At 38.4% G+C, this 19,238-nt stretch overlaps 1 long non-coding RNA gene across 6 annotated transcripts in view; it reads left to right on the forward strand.

The window, feature by feature from the left end:
- Positions 1-19,238, forward strand: part of LOC147361816 (uncharacterized) — a 429,777-nt gene that overhangs the window by 142,818 nt on the left and 267,721 nt on the right. Inside the window, exon 4 of one of the 6 annotated variants that reach the window (XR_015137661.1) lies at positions 14,034-15,117. The exons of the other annotated variants lie outside the window; for them this stretch is intronic. This is a non-coding gene — a long non-coding RNA (uncharacterized LOC147361816). Of the gene's footprint in view, positions 1-14,033; positions 15,118-19,238 lie in introns of those variants that run through there. 6 annotated transcript variants of the gene reach the window in all.

Genomic DNA, 19,238 nt, shown 5'->3' on the forward strand with positions numbered 1-19,238 from the left:
GAGAATATTTTTTTAAAGAGAGTTTAAAAGTTTTATTATAGTTTGACTGATTGCTACTCTGCCTTCAAAATGAAAAGCATTGAGACTTTTTTAGGCCATTTCTGATATTAAAAAATGGAAATTATGAGTTTTCCCATTTCTAGTCCAATTTCTGCAAGAAAATAAGTTACAACTCTAAATAAGAATTTGAGCACTTAGAAATGTAATGGAAGAGAACCACATTATTTTTCCTTTTTTGGATTTGGAATCAATATACTTTTAAATTCAACCTTTAGAGCCACAGAAAGAGCTTTTTGTCAACCAGCTATGTACTTATGAAAAATAAAATTTAAATTTGTCTATTCAAGACTTGGTGTTACTTTCTTGGCAATTTTTGTAAATATGCAAACTCTCTTATTAACCCTTCATAAATACAGGTTTTAATTGAAGCACATTTAATCCCAAATTTGGCCCCAGATATTTTTTTCTTATCAACAAACCAATAACTATCAGTCTTCCCTGAGTTACTTTCACCACCAACTTCAGTATCAGAGTAGAATTTGTATTTTGTTACAGATCATCTTAACCTGAGAAAGGTTTTTAATTTACAGTAGAAAGCTAAAATCAGTTTTAAAAAATCAATTATGAACATCATATCACATACTCTCAAAGTATTTTAAGAAGCAAGTTTAGTGCTGTAATAAAACATTATGTAAAACATAAAACCTTATGACTAGAGTGAATAGTGAAAAAGAAGAAACTTCAATAATAACAATTGGATACACTTTTAGATACAGAACTGATTGAACATTTGGGGGACCAGCATGGGATTAAACAGTCATTCTGAGTAGCTTCTCCTGAGCTTTTGGTGTTATTTACTTACTATTTTTTCAAAAGTACTGCTGTGATAGACACACAGCTCCTTTCTTGGGAAGACAGGACTTCTTGGAAAATAATTTTTCTATTCAACTTTTAAGAAGACATTAGTAAGCTTTTTGCACTCATTTATACTCAGCTATTATATCCCATAATAAGAACTAAAGATTAGTGATTCTTATTTGCAAAAACAGGCAATGTTTTGCATTTACATTGAAATTCAGATCAACAGTCTATTTGCTTTTCGTGCTCTGTCTTTAGCTCTCTGAATTTTCTTTCCCCTCCAAGTTATCAAGGCTTTAAAAGCTCCTGTTAGTTCATTCCTAACTTCTGCTTTGTCTGAGATCCACTTCACTTCCACCTTTCATTCTGAATTAAAGCAGCTTCAAAACATATGCTGTGGGTTTTAACTCCATCTGTGTATTATTTCCCACTCATTGATCTTGTCAGGCTTGACCAGGCCCATCACTCATGTTATCTACTCTCAGCAGGTTGACAGCAGGATCTGTGGACCTCCCTCTTCCTCCTCATGTCAATCTCTTAGAAGCATCTCTAAGAATCTCCAAAAGACATTTCCTATAATAGATCCTCCTTAGATGATGATAATGATGATAATAACAATATGACATACAAAACACACATACTAGATTACTGAACTTTCATTTTATAATGATATGCTTTCCTGGAAATAATGACATAAATAAAATTAGATAAATTTGTAAAAAGCAAGATAGAAGTTGGAAAATAAATATGTGTAATGACAACGCAAAAAAAAAAAAGCCAAAAACATCATCACTTCTCTATACATTTGGAATTGTTGGTAATAATTCAACACATTAAATTACATTTAAAACAAAGATAGTATTAAATGAAGAGTAATTCATTTTAATGTGTGAAAGGGAACTTTTTGAATTTTCATGTGGCGGCTTTTCTATACTTAGCACCCTCCCAAAGAGCAGTGTTGTGTGTTTTCAACTGTTTAGTTCTTACTTTCCTAGGAATGTGCTGACTCTTGGTAGTAATAAAATGTGACCCATTTCCCAGATGCGGGTCTGATCCTTTTGCTGCAGAGAACTAAATAAATACAATTACCAACAAAGTCTCTCTTTCTCTACATCTCTCTCTTTCTTTTTCTCTTACTCATCATCTCATCCATGGTTTACCTATCCATCTCTATGCTTGGATAATTAATCATATATACATTCACACATGTCTAGCACTATATCTGTTACTAAACACACACACACACACACACACACATATATAAAATATGTAATTTTAGGATAAAGTGAGAGCTTGTTCTATGAGAAAATATTTAAAATCTAATTCAAAGTCATTTTCTGTTTCAAAAAAATCAATAAGTGAATGTATATCATTACATTAAAGAAAAAATATATTTTCTTATTATCGATTCACTGCCATGTTATAATAAAATATATTGGAATCTCTAAGACTTTTTTTTTTTTAAGATAGCTTATAGTACTATTTTCTCTGGAACTGAATATAATTTCCTATTGGCTTAGTTTTTTAAAGTTAGCTGAATTGCAACTCAGGGCCAAAAAAATCTACATGCATCTATGCCTACTGTGTGCTCAGCACCTTGTTACACACTGTTATTAATTCTACCCTTGAAGAGCTTTCGAGTTTCCTTGGAAGAAAAGATTGACATATATAAAATAAGGGAAGCAGAATGCATGGGAAGAAACTAATTTGACTCTTTTGTTGTGGTTTATAACATCAGTTGTGCTGACAACTAGCTATGGATTCTGTGCAAGATAATTCACTTTGCTGAGACTCGATTTCCCCAGTCACAACACTGAGGATATCAGTTATCTGAAGTATTTATCAATGCTTAAATTCAGTGTTGTATAGCTATACAACACTGTGTATTACCAATAGCTGTGTGAAATGGGCACAGCTTATTAAAATTTGGAGAACAAAATGTTTGATGTGAATGGTAGAGATGGATTTAGTCACAAAAAATGAAAACAGACAAGGAATAATTTAGTTCAGATCAGATCAGATCAGTTGCTCAGTCATGTCCGACTCTTTGCGACCCCATGAATCGAAGCATGCCAGGCCTCCCTGTACATCACCAACTCCCGGGGTTCACTGAAACTCGTGTCCATCGAGTCAGTGATGCCATCCAGCCATCTCATCCTCTGTCATCCCCCTCTCCTCCTGCCCCCAGTCCCTCCCAGCATCAGAGTCTTTTCCAATGAGTCAACTCTTTGCATGAGGTGGCCAAAGTACTGGAGTTTCAGCTTTAGCATCATTCCTTCCAAAGAAATCCCAGGGTTGATCTCCTTCAGAATGGACTGGTTGGATCTCCTTGCAGTCCAAGGGACTCTCAAGAGTCTTCTCCAACACCACAGTTCAAAAGCATCAATTCTTCGGCGCTCAGCCTTCTTCACAGTCCAACTCTCACATCCATACATGACCACGGGAAAAACCATAGCCTTGACTAGATGGACTTTTGTTGGCAAAGTAATGTCTCTGCTTTTGAATATGCTGTCTAGGTTGGTCATAACTTTTCTTCTAAGGAGTAAGCATCTTTTAATTTCATGGCTGCAGTCACCATCTGCAGTGATTTTGGAGCCAAGAAAAATAAAGTCTGACACTGTTTCCACTGTTTCCCCATCTATTTCCCATGAAGTGATGGGAACGGATGCCATGATCTTCGTTTTCTGAATGTTGAGCTTTAAGCCAACCTTTTCACTCTCCATTTTCACCTTCATCAAGAAGCTTTTTAGTTCCTCTTCACTTTCTGCCATAATTGATATTTCTTCACTTTCTGCCATATTAATATTTCTCCCAGCAATCTTGATTCCAGCTTGTGTTTCTTCCAGCCCAGTGTTTCTCATGATGTACTCTGCATATAAGTTAAATAAACAGGGTGACAATATACAGCCTTGACGTACTCCTCTTCCTATTTGGAACCAGTCTGCAAAGTGCAGACGGCTGCAACAGGCGCGCTAAAGCGCAGGCGGCTGCGACGGGCGCGCTAAGCACAGCGGAGAGGAGCTACCCCACGTGCAAGGTCAGGGGCAGCAGCCGAGAGTGCCAGACTGTGAAGGCGCAGGAACGGCCTAGAGGAGCTACCCCACTTCCGAGGTCGGGGTGGGGGCAGCCGAGAGGAGATACCCAGCATCCGAGGTCAGGGGCGGCAACAAGAGGAGTTACCCCACGTCTGAGGTCAGGGGCGGTGGCCAGGAGGAGATACCCTATGCCCTTAAGCCTGAGGCCAGGAGAGGCGGGCGGGAGGAGCTACCCCATGTCTGAGGCCAGGGGCGGGGGCTGGGAGGAGCAACCCCATGCCCGAGGCCAGGGGCGGTGGCCAGGAGGACCAACCCCACATTGTGGCTGCATGGGCACAGGAGGGCCTAGAGGAGCTATCCCACATTGAAGGTCAGGAAGGGCGGCGGTGAGGAGATACCCCTTGTCCAAGGTAAGGAGCAGTGGCTACGCTTTGCTGGAGCAGCCGTGAAGAGATACCCCACGCCCAAGGTAAGAGAAACCCAAGTAAGACGGTAGGTGTTGCAAGAGGGCATCAGAGGGCAGACACACTGAAACCATACTCACAGAAAACTAGTCAATCTAATCACACTAGGACCACAGCCTTGTCTAACTCAAGGAAACTAAGCCATGCTCGTGGGGCAACCCAAGATGGGTGGGTCATGGTGGAGAGATCAGACAGAATGTGGCCCACTGGAGAAGGGAATGGCAACCACTTCAGTATACTTGCCTTGAGAACTCCATGAACAATATGAAAAGGCAAAATGATAGGACACTGAAAGAGAAACTCCCCAGGTCAGTAGGTGCCCAATATGCTACTGGAGATCAGTGGAGAAATAACTCCAGAAAGAATGAAGGGATGGAGCCAAAGCAAAAACAATACCCAGCTGTGGATGTGACTGGTGATAGAAGCAAGGTCCAATGCTGTAAAGAGCAATATTGCATAGGAACCTGGAATGTCAGGTCCATGAATCAAGGCAAATTGGAAGTGGTCAAACAAGAGATGGCAAGAGTGAATGTCAACATTCTAGGAATCAGTGAACTGAAATGGACTGGAATGGGTGAATTTAACTCAGATAACCATTATATCTACTACTGCGGGCAGGAATCCCTCAGAAGAAATGGAGTAGACATCATGGTCAACAAAAGAGTCCGAAATGCAGTACTTGGATGCAATCTCAAAAACGACAGAATGATCTCTGTTCGTTTCCAAAGCAAACCATTCAATATCACAGTAATCCAAGTCTATGCCCCAACCAGTAACATGAAGAAGCTGAAGTTGGACAGTTCTATTGAGACCTACAAGACGTTTTAGAACTAACACCCAAAAAAGATGTCCTTTAAATTATAGGGGACTGGAATGCAAAAGTAGGAAGTCAAGAAACACCTGGAGTGACAGGCAAATTTGGCCTTGGAATACAGAATGAAGCAGGGCAAAGCCTAATAGAGTTTTGCCAAGAAAATGCACTGGTCATCACAAACACTCTCTTCCAACAACGCAAGAAAAGACTCTATACATGGACATCACCATGTTCGGTCAACACCAAAATCAGATTGATTATATTCTTTGCAGCAAAAGGTGGAGAAGCTCTATACAGTCAGCAAAAACAAGACCAGGAGCTGACTGTGGCTCAGACCATGAACTCCTTATTGCCAAATTCAGACTGAAATTGAAGAAAGTAGGGAAAACCACTAGACCATTCAGGTATGACCTAAATCAAATCCCTTATGATTATACAGTGAAAGTGAGAAATAGATTTAAGGGACTAGATCTGATAGATAGAGTGCCTGATGAGCTATGGAATGAGGTTCGTGACGTTGTACAGGAGACAGGGATCAAGACCATCCCCATGGAAAAGAAATGCAAAAAAGCAAAATGGCTGTCTGGGGAGGCCTTACAAATAGCTTCGAAAAGAAGAGAAGCAAAAAGCAAAGGAGAAAAGGAAAGATATAAACATCTGAATGCAGAGTTCCAAAGAATAGCAAGAAGAGATAAGAAAGCCTTCCTCAGCGAGCAATGCAAAGAAATAGAGGGAAACAACTGAATGGGAAAGACAAGAGATCTCTTCAAGAAAACCAGAGATACCAAAGGAACATTTCATGCAAAAATGAGCTCGATAAAGGACAGAAATGATATGGATCTAACAGAAGCAGAAGATATTAAGAAGAGGTGGCAAGAATACACAAAAGAACTATACAAAAAAGATATTCATGACCCAGATAATCACGATGGTGTGATCACTGACCTAGAGCCAGACATCCTGGAATGTGAAGTCAAGTGGGCCTTAGAAAGCATCACTATGAACAAAGCTACTAGAGGTGATGGAATTCCAGTTGAGCTATTTCAAATCCTGAAAGATGATGCTGTGAAAGTGCTGAACTCAATATGCCAGCAAATTTGGAAAACTCAGCAGTGGCCACAGGACTGGAAAAGGTCAGTTTTCTTTCCAATCCCAAAGAAAGACAATGCCAAAGAATGCTCAAACTACTGTACAATTGCACTCATCTCACACGCTAGTAAAATAATGCTCAAAATTCTCCAAGCCAGGCTTCAGCAATATGTGAACCATGAACTTCCTGATGTTCAAGCTGCTTTTAGAAAAGGCAGAGGAACCAGAGATCAAATTGCAACATCTGCTGGATCATGGAAAAAGCAAGAGAGTTCCAGAAAAACATCTATTTCTGCTTTATTGACTATGCCAAAGCCTTTGACTGTGTGGATCACAAGAAACTGTGGAAAACTGAAAGAGATGGGAATACCAGACCACCTGACCTGCCTCTTGAGAAATCTGTATACAGGTCAGGAAGCAACAGTTAGAACTGGATATGGAACAACAGATTGGTTCCAAACAGGAAAAGGAGTACGTCAAGGCTGTATATTGTCACCCTGCTTGTTTAACTTATATGCAGAGTACATCATGAGAAATGCTGGGCTGGAAGAAACACAAGCTGGAATAAAGATTGCTGGGAGAAATATCAATAACCTCAGATATGCAGATGACACCACCCTTATGGCAGAAAGTGAAGAGGAACTAAAAAGCCTCTTGATGAAAGTGAAAGTGGAAAGTGAAAAAGTTGGCTTAAAGCTCAACATTCAGAAAACAAAGATCATAGCATCTGGTCCCATCATTTCATGGGAAATAGATGGGGAAACAGTGGAAACAGTGTCAGACTTTAATTTTCTGGGCTCCAAAATCACTGCAGATGGTGACTGCAGCCATGAAATTAAAAGATGCTTACTCCTTGGAAGGAAAGTTATGACCAACCTAGATAGCATATTCAAAAGCAGAGACATTACTTTGCCAACAAAGGTCCATCTAGTCAAGGCTATGGTTTTTCCTGTGATCATGTATGGATGTGAGAGTTGGACTGTGAAGAAGGCTGAGCACTAAAGAATTGAGGCTTTTGAACTGTGGTGTTGGAGAGACTCTTGAGAGTCCCTTGGACTGCAAGGAGATCCAACCCGTCCATTCTGAAGGAGATCAGCCCTGGGATTTCTTTGGAAGGAATAATGCTAAAGCTGAAACTCCAGTACTTTGGCCACCTCATGCGAAGAGTTGACTCATTGGAAAAGACTCTGATGCTGGGAGGGATTGGGGCAGGAGGAGATGGGGACAACAGAGTATGAAATGGTTGGATGGCATCACGGGCTCGATGGACGTGAGTCTGAGTGAACTCCAGGAGTTGATGATGGACAAGGAGCCCTGACATGCTGCGATTCCTGGGGTTGCAAAGGGTCGGACATGACTGAGCGACTGAACTGAACTGAAGAACTAAAAAGCCTCTTGATGAAAGTGAAAGAGGAGAGTGAAAACGTTTGCTTAAAGCTCAACATTGAAAACTAAGATCATGGCATCTGTTCCCATCATTTCATGGAAATAGATGGGGAAACAGTGGAAACAGTGTCAGACTTTATGTGGGGGCTCCAAAATCACTGCAAATGGTGACTGCAGCCATGAAATTAAAAGACACTTACTCCTTAGAAGAAAAGTTATAACCAACCTAGATAGCATATTAAAGAGCAGAGACATTACTTTGCCAACAAAGGTCCATCTAGTCAAGGCCATGGTTTTTCCAGTGGTCCTGTATGGATGTGAGAGTTGGACTGTAAAGAAGGCTGAGTGCCGAAGAATTGATGCTTTTGAACTGTGGTGTTGGAGACGACACTTGAGAGACCCTTGGACTGCAAAGAAGTCCAACCAGTCCATCCTAAAGGAGATCAGACCTGGGTGTTCATTGGAAGGACTGATGCTGAAGCTGAAACTCCAATACTTTGGCCACCACAGGCAAAGCGTTGACTCATTGGAAAAGACTGATGCTCGGAGAGATTGGGGGTAGGAGGAGAAGGGGACAACAGAGGATGAGATGGCTGGATGGCATCACGGACTCCATGGACATGAGTTTGAGTGAACTCCGGGAGTTGGTGATGGACAGGGAGGCCTGGCATGCTGGGATTCACGGGGTCGCAAAGGGTCGGACCCAACTGAGCAACTGAACTGTACTGAACTGAAGAAATAAGTAAAATAGACTTGCATACAGATAGGCTTCTAATGTTACTTCTACTAGTGATCTATTTAAATCATTCTAAATAAGAAGATACTCTTATGAGATATGTACATTTTTTACCTAAATTCATAACCTTTAAAATTGTGTACTGACTTCTTGCTCTTTAGATATTATTGTTGCTGTTTTTCAGTCACTTTCTGCATCCAGCTCTTTGCGATCCCCTGGATGAAGCATGCCAGGCTTCCCTGTCCTCCACTATCTCCTGAAATTTACTCAAATTTATGTTCATTGAGTTAATGATGCCATTCAGTCAACTTATCCTCTGTTGCTCTCCTCCTCCTTTTGCTTTAGATATACATGTGTGGATTTATAGATAGAGAATAATCTATTGACACAGCCAAACCAGAATACAAAAGCATTTTAATGATTATTTCTCTTGATTAGCGAAAATTTACATAGCTTATTGCTGCTGCTGCTGCTAAGTCACCTCAGTCGTGTCTGACTCTGTGTGACCCCATAGATGGCAGCCCACTAGGCTCCTCTGTCCCTGGGATTCTCCAGGCAAGAATACTGGAGTGGGTTGCCATTTCCTTCTCCAATGCATGAAAGTGAAAAGTGAAAGTGAAGTCGCTCAGTCTTGCCAACTCTTAGCGACCCCATGGACTACAGCCTACCAGGCTCCTCTGTCCATGGGATTTTCCAGGCAAGAGTACTGGAGTGGGGTGCCATTGCCTTCTCCGACATAGCTCATTACACTTTTGTAATATAATTGACAAAGTATTCTTTAATTGATACCATTCCACTTTTTATCATCAGTTTTTTTTGTGTGTGTGTGTCAGTTTGTCCATTGTCTATTTGTCTTTTGTCCATTGTGGCTTTCTTGCATTCATTATTCAGTCAAATACTTTTGAATATTTTCTAATTAACTACCAATCCTCTTGTACAGAATGCTAAGAATTAACCACACTATTATTTTTCAAAATGTTGTATTCTGATATGAAGAAAAATTATATTCAGCTCATAAAATATTCCCTCCCACTTGGATTTATAACGACATTGACATTTGGTCAATCCAAAAGAGTACGTATTATTACAGGAACTATTGGACAAGCTATATTCCCATTAACCAGTTTTTGTTTGATTGGATTTTTTTATTACTATATCTTTCTACTGATTTATTTTTTAATTTTATTTTTATTGTTTTTAATTATTTTAACTGGAGGCTAATTCTTTACAATATTTTAGTGGTTTTTGCCATACATTGACCTGAATTAGCCATGGCTGGATTTTTAATTAGACTTTAGAAACATTATTTTACACTTATTATATTGTAGAATAATATTGCTTTCATTTAAGATGTCTATTCAAGCCTATTGAGATTATTTTGAAAAAAAAACTTTAAAATTCTCTCTTCTTTGCTCTGCTATATTTATGCCTTCTTTGAAATATATTCGTCCTTATTTAATCCTTTAAAACAATATAACTGGTAACAGAGAAAGACTAAGGAAAAATTTCAGATTGACACAAAACTATCCAAATTATTTGTATTTATTTGCTAGCTAACTCTGTTTTCTTTGAAATCCTGTCATTGAGTTTAAAATTTTAAATTGTATAGTTATTTTATCAAATGCTTTGTAGAAATCAAGTTCGATTATGTCAGTAGCATGGCCCTTATCTTGGAACTTAGTAACTCAAGGGGGAAAAAATAATAATAATTCAAATGGGGAAAAAAAGAAAGGATTTGGCAAAATTTGGCTTGACTTGAATTATTTTTGCTTTGAAATATTACTTCAGTTGCCTATAAACAGACATTTTGAATATTGTTGAAAATTATTATTGTTAATCTATAGAGTCTGAAATCAACCATTTTCAAAATTTGAAAATATCTGCTACTAGTTTTGATCACCTTCTAATCCTCTAATTTCCATCAATAAAAATAAGACTCTGAGATCATTTGGGGACATATTTCATTGGGACCTCAGTACCAAACTTCTTTTACATGCCTGGAAAATCTTGAATTTCATTATTAATTCTGCTCCTACTGGCATCTACTTTTGTTTGCTCACTCTTCCAATCTCACTAAAATGCCATTTCCTATTAGAAGTTTGATTCTGTACCTCCTTTGAAAGTGATCACCTTTTCCTCTGCATATTTTAACTAAAATAATTGTATAGATTCCAATTTCTCTATGAAATTTTGTTTGTATTTATTCTATTAACATTTTTTATACTGAACATTAAAACAATTTAAATCATTTAAATTTATTTAAAGTCCTTTTCAACAATTCCAGTAGTTCCATTTGTCAGTCTGTTTTTTTTATCTATTTTTCTCTTGATTATTGGTCTTGTGGTCTTTTCTTCAGTATACCTAATGACTTTTTTATGGTATTCCTAAAAAAATATATGTCAGTCAGCAATTGTGCTGAGTCAAGGCTGGGTTGCAAATCTGGCAAGGTTAGGTCAGTCTCCCTTTCATTTCTGTCACTTTGAGACTTCGAACAAAAAAGAGAAATCCTGAAATATTTATTGAACTGGCACATCTTGAATTTCTAACATCTGCTCTTTCTTAAGACTGTCAAATAGTCCTTAGATTCTTTCTTCCAGATTTTTTAAATGGGTTTTGGTGTGGTATAAGTTAAACTACCCTATCCAAATCAAAAGCAAACGTTCATTGACTAAAGGATTTTTTAAATATATTTCTTCCTAAACTGTTTACACTCTCTGTGCGTGTGTATGTGCCTCTCCCTCTCATCCCTATCTCAGTGTAGATCTATAGATATAGATCCGCATACACACCATACAGCACTCCATGGAATATGATTTTGAGATGCATCTAATTTAAGGGTGAACAATAATCTTATTGATTTTTCTGTTAATAATGTTTTCTACTCATTTGAAACTCAGAAATGAACTAATTAAGGCCACAGAATGACAATACTTTGATGGGATATCTGAAATTACTTTTCATAAAATAGCTCCAGTCATGCTAAAATTGTATGATGCCTTGTCATCTCTCACCATGCTCTTTCACTTATTTGATTTTAGAGCATCATGCTTTTGTTTTTTTTACTCATAATATTGAATTACTTCTTTCAAATCCTGATCAGGGGCAGTTTTTATAAGTTCTTCCTGGTAACTGTTTAATGATATATTTATTTTGGTTTGGCTTGAAGATCTGGGCAACAAACTGCTAGTCTATTCATTAATGATAGTACGTAGAAAGTAGCTGATACTAATTCCGCTCACAGGATCAACAAAATCTAACTGGATTCTTGTTAAGAATATTTTTATGAAGAATTTCCTAGATGAGTGAAAAATGAAAATGAAGTATTTTTAATATTTTACAGTTGATGTTGAACAACTTTTACTTTTAATATGAACAATGCTCTTATCTTTATTATATAGCTCAAAAAAGTACCTCAAATTATATGTGTAGATCAGACCAGGTAGGAAGGAAGGACCCTCCATGGAAGGCTATTGAAATATTTTGAAACAGGTTGAGTTTGTAATGTCCTTTCCATCAGATTCATTTTTGTGGGGGAAGTGTTGTTGATTTACAAGGTTGTAGTTGTTTCTGTTGTACAGCAAAGTGACTCGGTTATGTATATACTTATATCCACTCTTTTAAGATTCAATTCTCATATAAGTCATTCCAGACTACTGGATGGAAGTTCCTGTGCTATTCAGTAGGTTCTTGCTAGTTATATATTCTATATAGAGTAGTGAGTATATGTCAATCCAAATTCTCCAATTTATCCCTCCTCACATTCCCCTCTAGAAGCCATAAGTTTGTTTTCTATATCTTTGATTCAACTTCTGTTTTGTAAAGAGATTCATTTGTACCATATCTTTAGATTCCCCAAAGAAACAATATTCACAAATTTCACAAACAAAGTGGCCAACAAGGATTAATCTCCAAGATATACAAACAAAACTTAAATTACATTTCAATTAAAAACAAACAAACAGCCCAATCAAAAAAAAGATGGACAGAAGACCTAAATAGACATTTCTCCAAAGAATACATACAGATGGCTAAGAAGCACATGAAAAATGCTCAATATCACTAATTATTGGAGAAGTGCACATCAAAACTACAGTGAGATATTACCTCACACCAGTCAGAATGGTCATCATCAAAAAATATACAAACAATAAATATTGGAAAGGATGTGGAGAAAAAGGAACCCTTCTACACTTGGTGGGAATATACATTGGTACAGCCACTATGGAGAAACATGTACCTCAGTGTTCATATCAATATTCATACATTAGCCAGGACAAGGAAGCAATCTAGATGTCCATCAAGGCAGAGTGGATAAAGATATGATACATGCATACACTGGAATATTACTCAATTATTAAAAAAAAAGTCAATGCCATTTGCAGTGACGTGGATGGACTTAGGGATTGTTAGACTGAGTGAAGTAAGGAAGAGAGAAAGATAAATATTATATGGTATCATTTATATGTAGAACCTAAAAAAAATTGTTACAAATCAGCAACTTTTAAACATAGGTTTTAATTGTGAAGCTCCACCTATACACAGATTTTTTTCATATATATTACATATATTGGAAAATATTTTGGAAACTTGCTAACTCCATAGCCTGGAAATATTTTAAAAAATTAAGAAAAGTTAGTTATGTCAAGTTCAAGTTCAGTCACTGAATCATGTCGGTTTCTTTGCAACCCCATGGACTGCAGCACTCCAGGCTTTCCTGTCCATCACCAACTCCTGGAACTTGCTCAAACTCATGTCCATCAAGTCAGTGATGCCATCCAACCATCTCATGCTCTGTTGTCCTCTTCTCCTCCTGCCTTCAATCTTTCCCAGCATCAGGGTCTTTTCCAGTGAGTCAATTATTTGCATCAGGTGGCCAAAGTATTGGAGTTTCAGCTTCAGCATCAGTCCTATGTATGTTGCTGTTGTCGTTTAGTTACTAAGTTGTGTCAGATTCTTCTGCAACTCCATGGACTGTAGCCTTCCAGGCTCCTCTGTCCATGGAATTTCCCTGGCAAGAATACTGGAGTGGGTTGTAATTTCCTTCTTCAGGGGATCTTTCTAACTCAGAGACTGAACCCATGTCTTCTGCATTGGCAGGTGGATTATTTACCACTGAGCCACCATGGAACTTATAACTTACAAAATATGTGTTAATTGGCTGTTACCTGGAAGGCTTTCAGTCAACAGTAGGCTATTAGTGGTTAACTTTGAAGAGTGAAAGTGAAGTCACTCAGTCATGTGTAACTTTTTACGACCCCGTGGACTATACAGCCCATGGAATTCTCCAGGCCAGAGTAATGGAGTGGGTAGCCTTTCCCTTCTCCAGGGGATCTTCCCAATTCATGGATTGAACTCAGATCTCCTGCATTGCAGTCAGATTCTTTACCAGCTGAGCCACAAGGGAAGCCCAAGAATATTGGAGTGGGTAGGCTACCCATTCTTCAGCAGATCTCCCAAACCCAGGAATTGAACCAGGGTCTCCTGCATTGCAGGCAGATTCCTTACCAACTGAGCTATCAGGCAAGTCAGTTAGGGAAAGTCAAAATTATACAGGGCCCTAACTGGACATGGAACAACACACTGATTCCAAATAGGAAAAGGAGTACGTCAAGGCTGTATATTGTCATCCTGCTTATTTAACTTATATGCAGAGTACATCATGAGAAACACTGGGCTGGAAGAAGCACAAGCTGGAATCAAGATTGCTGGGAGAAATATCAATAACCTCATATATGCAGATGACACCATCCTTATGGCAGAAAGTGAAGAGGAACTAAAGAGTGCCGGGAGCCACCACGGGAGATCCCACCCATGACAAGGTCATGTGGAAGAGGTCTGACGAGCAAGGTGGATCAGAACTCGAGGGACCCCCTGGATCTGCTCGAGCATCTACCCCAAAACCAGAATCTGTCTGTCTTACTATTTTGTGCCTTTCAAACTCTTCTGACATTAACAGGGGGCTATCCCCGACCACCTTTCTCTGGAAAGAGTCAACTTAGAGCTTTAGTTAATAAGTCTCCTGGGAATGATAGGAGTGTTTCAATTCAAACTCCTCTGATGGCTTTCTAGCTTGCCTGACAGGTTTATCCAGACTCTTGCAGCTACACATGTGATTGTTCACAGCCTCCCAACCCTGAGAGACATGGGAAGCCTAAAACTTTCTAAAAATATAGAGCCTTTCAAAGAATTAAAAACTATTAGAGTAGTGCTCGTGTAAGATTTCATTGTTGAGCCAATGCTTGCTGCCAAGTTCCCGTATCCCTTATCCATTGTGCACCTGGGAGTGCATTGGTTAACATAGCTGGAATGTAAGAAAAACAAGTAGTAGCCTTGGAATTAACCACATCAGACCTTTGAGCTAATAAGTTCTTTCTTTGTTGTAACTCACTGCACCTTTGCTCCGTGAGAATGTAACTCTGTTTAGCACTTTCTGAGGCTGACATAGATTAGAAATATAAAGAAAAAACACTTCAAGGGAAAATAAGTTTTCTGGTTGAGCAGCCTTTATCAAAAAAGGGTCATAAAATGTCCATAGGCCTCCAAGGCCAGAAGATAATGTACACAACATTGTTTATGGGAAAGGTATGCAGAAAAAATCCTGGTTTTGATAAAGACAGAACAGATGTAATGTTTGGGCTGACTCTGCATCACTTTGCATCTTTCATTTCCCTCTATGCACAAGTCAAGGTATAAAAGTTCCTTTTGAAAATAAAGTTATGGGCCTCATTCACTGAAGCTTGGTCTCCCCGTGTCATTCTTTCTCTCTCTCTCTTTTTCTCTCTTATCACCCACACCGTCATCCTGAGGGTATTGCTGGATCCTGCTGGGGCTGGACCCTGGCAAAAGAGCCTCTTGATGAAAGTGAAAGAGAAGAGTGAAAAAATTGGCTTAAAGCTCAACATTCAGAAAACTAAGATCATGGCATCTGGTCCCATCACTTCATGGGAAATAGATGTGGAAACGGTGTCAGACTTTATTTTTTGGGGCTCCAAAATCACTGAAGATGGTAATTACAGTCATGAAATTAAAAGACACTTACTCCTTGGAAGGGAAGTTATGACCAACCTAGATAGCATATTGAAAAGCAGAGACATTACTTTGCCAACAAAGGTCTGTCTAGTCAAGGCTATGGTTTTTCCAGTAGTCATGTATGGATGTGAGAGTTGGACTGTGAAGAAAGCTGAGCGCTGAAAAATTCATGCTTTTGAACTGTGGTGTTGGAGAAGACTCTTGAGAGTCCCTTGGACTGCAAGGAGATCCAACAAATCCAATTTAAAGGAGATCAACCCTGGGATTTCTTTGGAAGGAATGATGCTAAAGCTGAAACTCCAGTACTTTGGCCACCTCATGTGAAGAGTTGATTCATTAGAAAATACTCTGATGCTGGGAGGGATTGGGGGCAGGAGGAGAAGGGGACAACAGAGGATGAGATGGCTGGATGGCATCACCAACTCGATGGACATGAGTTTGAGTGAACTCCGGGAGTTGGTGATAGACAGGGAGGCCTAGCGTGCTGCAATTCATGGGGTCACAAAGAGCTGGACACGACTGAGTGACTGAACTGAACTGAACTGAACTGAAAGGTCAATTGTACCCATCTCTTTCTAACTTTGTTTTTGTTTCATAGGCACAAAATAACTAGTGTCCTTGACCTTTTTTCCCCCAAATCCACAACTCATGATTTCCCTTAATTATTTAAAATGTCTGATTAAAACCCAACCATCATAACTACAATACAATATGCAGACCTTTTTTTTTTATTTTAAAGGGGAAATAAAAGATACTTTTTAAAGGACATTTCCATTAAGTAGGGCACATTCATGGTTGAAATTAAAAATTTCATGAAATTGAATTTCATGAAATTAAATTAAGCCATGAAATTAAAAGGCACTTGCTCCTTGGAAGAAAAGCTATGACCAACCTAGATAGTATATGAAAAAGCAGAGAAATTATTTTGCCAACAGAGGTCCATCTAGACAAAGCTATGGTTTTTCCAGTAGTTATGTATGGATGTGAGAGTTGAAATATAAAGAAAGCTGAGTGCCAAAGAATTGATGCTTTTTGTGTTGGAGAAGACTCTTGAGAGTTTCTTTTACTGCAAGAAGATCTAACCAATCCATCCTAAAGGAAATCAGGAAGGACTGATGCTTGAGTTGAAACTCCAATATGTTGCCACCTGATGTGAAGAACTAACTCATTTGAAAAGACCCTGATGCTGGGAAAAGACTGAATGTAGGAGAAGGGGACAACAGAGGATGTGATGGCTGGATGACATCACTGACTCGATGGACATGAATTTGAGTAACCTCTGGGAGTTGGTGATGGACAGGGAGGCCTGGTATTGAACTGAACTGAGGGCACATTAGTTTTATTTTGCATATTCTAGAATTTGTATTTTTAAATTACTGAGAATTGTATGTTAGTTTAGTCAATCAAGTGTCAGCTGGAAATCACTGATACTATTTCAAAGAAGAGCATATGACAGAGTAAGCAATAGGGGGTATCTGCCATAATTACACATTTGAAGAGGGTCTCAATTTTCTTGAATTATTCATTTCAATGCTAATTTTAGTTTTATTGTTTCTGATATCCAGTCTTTATATAATGACTTTTAAAAATCCATTACATTTTGCAACTTCTTAAATAGAGAAAATTGATGGTTTCAGTAGTCAAATTCTATGTGTTCCACTTTATGATAGTATTTTGTAGTAAATTGCAACATTAGTTCATTTTATTAAATAGAGTTCTACTATCCTTAAAACAGCCTTACCTTACTTCATATGACATAATTTGAATTAAGAATCACCTCTTCCCATGTTGCCCAGCTTTTTGACCATTAGGAAACTGTATCATGAATGAACATATCAATTTGTCAAATGTGCTCTTAAAAAGAAGATGAATAAGTTTTAGTGACTAACCATTATAAGTTGTCAGTTTAGCTACAATGAAATATGTTAGCAAGCTCTAATAGAAAATTTTATCTAAAAGTTTCTTTAGCATTACTTCAGACACTTCAACAAGTTGCTAAATCATGTCCAACTCTTTTGCGACACATGAACTGCAGCCCGCCAGTCTCCTCTGTCTATGGATATCCCAGGCAAGAATACTGGAGGGGGTAACCATTTCGTTCTCCAGGGATCTTCTCAACACGGGATCAAACCCAAGTCTGCTGCATTTGGCAGACAGATTCTTTACTGCTGAGCCACAAGGGAAGCCCTACTTCAGATACTATCACTTATTAAAATGTTTTAGTAAATAGCTCTGCCAAAGATAACTAACATGAATAGCAAAGGAGCTATTTACCTGTTTTTAATGTTTAGAATTATTTATTTTTAAAATGCCCTTTTGTTCGTTTTTTAAAAAATATAAATTTATTTATTTTAATTGGAGGTTAATTACTTTACAATATTGTATTGGTTTTACCATACATCAACATGAATCCACCACAGGTATACATGTGTTCTCCAACCTGAACCCCTCTCCCTCCTCCCTCCCTTGTACCATCCCTCTTGGTCATCCCAGTGCACCAGGCCCAAGCATCCAGTATCAGGCATTGAACCTGGACTAGCGATTCATTTCATATATGATATTATACGTTTCAATGCCATTCTCCCATCATCCCACCCTCTCCCTCTCCCACACAGTCCAAAAGACTGTTCTATACATCTGTGTCTCTTTTGCTGTCTCGCATACAGGGTTATCGTTACCATCTTTCTAAATTCCATATATATGTGTTAGTATACTGTACTGGTGTTTTTCTTTCTGGCTTACTTCACTCTGTATAATAGGCTCCAGTTTTATCCACCTCATTAGAACTGATTCAAATGTATTCTCTTAATGGCCGAGTAATACTCTATTGTGTCTGTGTACCACATCTTTCTTATCCATTTGTCTGCTGATGGACGTCTAGGTTCCTTCCATGTCCTGGGTATTATAAACAGTACTGCGATGAACATTGTGGTACACTTGTCTCTTTCAATTCTGGTTTCCTTGGTGTATATGCCCAGTAGTGGGATTGCTGGATCATAAGGCAGTTCTATTTCCAGTTTTTTAAGGAATCTCCACACTGTTCTCCATAGTGGCTGTACTAGTTTGCATTCCCACCAACAGTGTAAGAGGGTTCCTTTTTCTCCACACCCTCTCCAGCATTTATCGCTTGTAGACTTTTGGATTGCAGCCATTCTGACTGACATGAAATGGTACCTCATTGTGGTTTTGATTTGCATTTCTCTGATAATGAGTAATGTTGAGCATCTTTTCATGTGTTTCTTAGCCATCTGTATGTCTTCTTTGGAGAAATGTGTATTTAGTTCTTTGGCCGATTTTTTGATTGGGTCATTTATTTTTCTGGAGTTGAGCTGTAGGAGTTGCTTGTATATTTTTGAGCTTAGTTGTTTGTCAGTTGCTTCATTTGCTATTATTTTCTCCCATTCTGAAGGCAGTCTTTTCACCTTGCTTATAGTTTTCTTTGTTGTGCAGAAGCTTTTAAGTTTAATTAGGTCCCATTTGTTTATTTTTGCTTTTATTTCCAATATTCTGGGAGGTGGATCATAGAGGATCCTGCTGTGATGTATGTTGGAGAGTGTTTTGCCTATGTTTTCCTCTAGGAGTTTTATAATTTCTGGTCTTATGTTTAGATCTTTAATCCATTTTGAGTTTATTTTTGTGTATGGTGTTAGAAAGTACTTTAGTTTCATTCTTTTACAAGTGGTTGACCAGTTTTCCCAGCACCACTTGTTAAAGAGATCATCTTTAATCCATTGTATATTCTTGCCTCCTTTGTCAAAGATAAGGTGTCCATAGGTGCCTGGGTTTATCTCTGAGCTTTCTATTTTGTTCCATTGATCTATATTTCT

Source organism: Bos grunniens, chromosome 12, assembly GCF_055505025.1.
Source record: "Bos grunniens cultivar Pamir isolate PY7600 chromosome 12, Bosgru_T2T1.0, whole genome shotgun sequence".
Classification (NCBI taxonomy): Eukaryota; Metazoa; Chordata; class Mammalia; order Artiodactyla; family Bovidae; genus Bos; species Bos grunniens.